We start from the raw sequence: 4,594 nt of genomic DNA, 5'->3' as shown, positions 1-4,594 counted from the left end.
TTGGGGCAGTATTATATAACTAGGTAAGTGCTATATTTAAGAAACAGAATAAATCACATTCGCATTTGCCGATGTTAAAAATGTCAGGTGCCCCCAGGGAAGGTGAAGAGGGTGTGCTAAGGGCCATGAGTGACTGAGGAGCAGTCTCATGGAAGTATTGCAATACAATATGGAATACATTTTATTAAAAAATAATAAAAAATTGAACATTGTTCCACTGTTTCCTGCACTTCTGGTCCCAAAGACTTACATTGTCCTCATCTATACTGTAGTCCCAAAGGATTTTCAAAGATCCTTCATAGGAAGCAAAATTTTACTTATTACTTGCAGTATTATGGAGGTCATTTGGGGTGTGGGAAGGACATTGCTGGCAATAGGTTTTCTAGATGCTCTACCTGGCTATTCTGGCCATGTCTTTGGTGGGGAAAGCCCTTTTCTTTTGAAAGCCTGGGCACCTTACATGTCAGCGTGGCAAAGCCCTGGGAATGTCAAAGTTGTTAGCATAATGTGTAATTCATGCTGAAAGAGAGACCATGTGGTGGGGGCCTGCTTCCAGCTTCAGAGTGAGGCACAGCTGGGTTTTTCCCTCAAGAGCAACCGTATCTAGACTAGGAGAATGGGAGTTAAGAACAGAAGTCAAATATCTGTGTGAGCAGGGGAATGTTTCAGGAGTTTCCAGGGGCTCTTCAGCTCTGAGCTTTTGTGGATATGTGTGGTGCAGACATTCATTGTGCAGACTAGCTCTGTGGCACAAGTCAGTCTGCAGCCCTTGTGGTTTTGTTTCTGGAGAGCTGTACAATCACTGATATTGGCCACAATAGCTAAAGTTATTTCAGCATTGTCTGTGAACAAAAGGATCCCAAGGGGATGAGATAATAACTCCCAAAGAACCCACTACTTGTGTGACTTTGCAGTGGTACAGCACAAGAGGACTACTGGGGCTATTGGGCTGCCTGCCAGAGCCCAAGAGGAGCTCAGTGGATCAGAAAACCTCAGATTAGTGTCTCCATTAGCAACTAAAATGCTGTGGTATGTCTTCTGGTGGTGTCAGTGACTCCTCCGTGTAAGCCCAAAGCATGCCATAGGCTTTGTACCTCCTGGAGAAGATACAGCCTTTGCTTGAAAGTTTTGTACCTGTAGCTGTAGGATATACTGCTATCTGAAAACTACACTGAAACAAGGTACCCAATTTTCTGTTCAGCTTGAAGATCCCACACCAGACGTTTTCATGGATTTAAACTATGATAAATAGTATTTAGTGACAGAACTGACTCTGTCCAGTTTTGTTCCACATATATTTCTCTCTGTGTTTCAGAAAGGTGTGTATGTGTGCCATTCAGTGCAGTTTGAAAGACTCATCCTTACAGAGATCATAGAGTCATAGAACCATAGAATAGTTTGGGTTGGAAGGGACCTTAAAGGTCATTTAGTTCCAAACCCCTTCCACTAGACCAGGTTGCCCAAAGCCTCATCCAGCCTGGCCTTGAACACTGCCAGGGATATGTCATCCACAACTTTGGGCAACTGGTTCCAGTGTCTCACCACCCTCACAGTGAAGAATTTCTTTCTAATATCTAATCTAAATTTACCCTCTTTCCATTTAAAGCATGTTTTCTAATCAATCAGCTGCAAAAACAGTGTTTGGGATTGAAGCATCAGTGGAATTAAGTTGTTAGAAACACTCTTTAAATAGAAAGCCCATACTCATATGATATACAGTTGGCATCACTTCTTAAAAGGACAAACTTTGCCCCAGAGTTATGAAGAAGACCATGACATATGAAACTTTCAGTTTGGAGTGTGTCCAACCTAGGTTGTAAGCAAATCTGAAATACTTTTTGTGCGAGTAACTCTTACCCCAAAAGCCTTGTTCACTTCAGTGGCATTACTAATGTGATTATGGGCTGCAAAGTTGAGTGTCATGTATATGATTTGTAATTTGTGGAGGGAGGCCCCTGGAAAATTTTTTCTTATTTAACTTCAATTTAGTCTGGCAAGACCCCTTTACTTCAATAAGACAACCAGACCACAGAAGGAATTGGTGAAATAATTGTGGGCAGTCCCCGCCACACATCATTGCATGTTAACAACACATCACTATATGCATCACTAATCTTTGGGTGGCGGGCTGGAGAGGAGGCTGGAAAAAACCATCAGGGATTTCAATTAAGAGGCACTTAGCATGCAGAAAATAACAAGGTCTCATCTTATGTAATAATATACAGCAATTTTGTTTGAGTTAAGGTGGATAGATGTTTTCTGCCTTAGGATCTATAAGTCTTTAGCATTTCCAGGCAATTAGTAGCTCTAGTGTGAATCCTAGCAGAATTGCTCAGATAATCCTGGCAGCTGGTTGCAAAAGAAGACACTCTTCAGACTGCAGCAGCAGCAGAGATGTACAGAGCAGCATCTCACTCTCTTGCAGCCGTCTCCTGCACAGCATTAGCATTAGCTGTTTGCTGGAAGACAAAGGACAAGAAGGGTGCCCCTGGCACTTCTCTGAGCAACCAGTCACTCTTTCTGGCAGCACATTCAAGACCTGGTCTGCTAGTGCTTTCTCTTCTTCCAACTCAATGCACTGCTGAGCTCTCTGATGAGAGACCCTGGACTCTGGACAAAGCTGAAGAGCTTGAAAGTGTTGAGTCACTGGCACCCTTGGGGTGCAGCTGGCATGGGTGGTGAAACTATTGTTTGGCTCATCCAACACAGTTGTCTCCAAGTCTCAAGATTCTTCTTGGAGAGTTTGACTCTGAAAGAGAGGTTGTTTCCAGTGGATTTATTTGCAGTGGTTGTTTGCAGGGGCAGGAACCTCTGAGAGAACAAGGGGGTGGAAAGGTGGGGAAGGGTAACCCAATCAGCCACCCCAACCCTTCTGCAGTTGCTTGTGAGTGAGGTCTCCTAGCTCTCACCACAGGCATCAGGGATGGTGGGGGATATAAAGACACCTCACTAAGGTTACTTTCTGTATAATCTCAGCTGGATAAATGTCCAGGAGCTGTGCGTACATGTAGGAGCATCCTTTAAGGGTTCGCTCGTTGGGATGGAGGTGGTTAGGAACCCATAGCACATGTTTTGCATTGTGAACTATTAGGCCAAGCCACTGGCTGTGTTTTTTGGAGATAAAAGCAACATTAAGTTGCTTTTACTTAGTGGCATCCACGGTAGTTCTATATTGGCATAAACTGCAAATGGCCAGACTCTTCCTTCCTTCTCCCAGTCCCTTTCCTGACTGAGGAGTTCAGTGACTCAACCACAGGAATCTCACTAGACAAATCTCGGAGACCAAAGTCTGGGAAAGGCAAAGAACCTGGAGTGTAAGTATTTCAAAAAGACTTTAAAAAAACCTGATTAAATCTACAATAGTGTTTGTAGAGAGATTTGGCATAGTTCTGTTGAATCCCCAATTGCCCTGGAATCTGCCTCCTAGTTGCCTCACTGAAGTGAGTATGGAGATGAGTGAAGGGGGAAGGTTCGTAAGAAATTGCATAATGATGTAGATGTATGTAATTGCATGATGAGTTCTTTCTGCCTCCTGAATGTCCAACAGAAAAACTATGACTCTGAATTGTCTCTTGCCTATTAATACAAAAGTGCCATTCTTTCCTGTTGCAGTTCAGCTTTACAGGTGCCTGACCTGGGGCAGTCTTGATTCAAATTGCCAGGATATAGATTTCACATGAGAATGTAGCTCTAAAAGAGAGCTGACTTAATGGCACTGGTGAAAGTGAATTAAAATGGCATTCTTACACAAACACAATGGAAGAGCCCTGTGGTACTTTTCATTCTTGTCTTCTGTTTACTTAGGATCATAGGAATATTATGGAGAGCAGATTGTCAGATTGTCTCCCCATCGTCATATTGTGTCTGCATTTCTGTTGTAAACCCCATTTTGACCTTCCCTTTCTGAGACTGTAATTTCATGAGAGCTGGATTAAGTTGCCCTGGCTTAATGCCACTCTTTTCTGCCCCCAACATGTCTTCCTTCTCCCTTTCCTGCTTACCAGCGCAGCTCTTTGTATGTCCCTGTGGAGGAGTGGATTGGGGAAATGATCAGGGTAAATATTATGTAATTTTTACTCAGCTTAAAACCTCCTCTCTGCTTTCACCAAAGCTTTCCTCTGTCCAAGTTCAACATCTTGGACAGATGATGTGCAAAAATTGGATGTTTTCTCTCAAGGGAAATCCTCATATATCACTATTAGTTTCCATTCCAAGCTGGGAGAAAGAGACAGATAACTCATTTGTTTCTCACAGAAAGTACTGTTAAGAAACATGTGGAACCAAACTCTCTAAGTGGTTGAGGTGTACAGTCTGCAAAGCATTCAGATGTACTTCACTCCACTTTGTGCAAGCCAGGAGGTGACAGTGCCAAAGGGAAAGGAGCCTTAAATTTACTTGAAGCAGAAAGGCAGAATGTTTTGATTTCAGCTTAAGGAGCCCAAAATGGAATAGCCAGCTCTCAGTTAACTGTGGGTGGATTATCTGTTGAAAAAGAGCCTTTTTCTAACATTGTATCGTATGAACAGCTGGATCTGGAAATGAAGTTTGTGGCTTTTACTTGGCCACCAAGAAGCCTGGCTGCCCTGAAATACAT

This window comes from Pezoporus wallicus, unplaced genomic scaffold (assembly GCF_028554395.1).
Source record: "Pezoporus wallicus isolate ANWC-B61680 ecotype Strahan unplaced genomic scaffold, APGP_CSIRO_Pwel_v1 contig_5524, whole genome shotgun sequence".
Classification (NCBI taxonomy): domain Eukaryota; kingdom Metazoa; phylum Chordata; class Aves; order Psittaciformes; family Psittacidae; genus Pezoporus; species Pezoporus wallicus.
Note: the sequence above shows the minus strand (reverse complement) of the source record.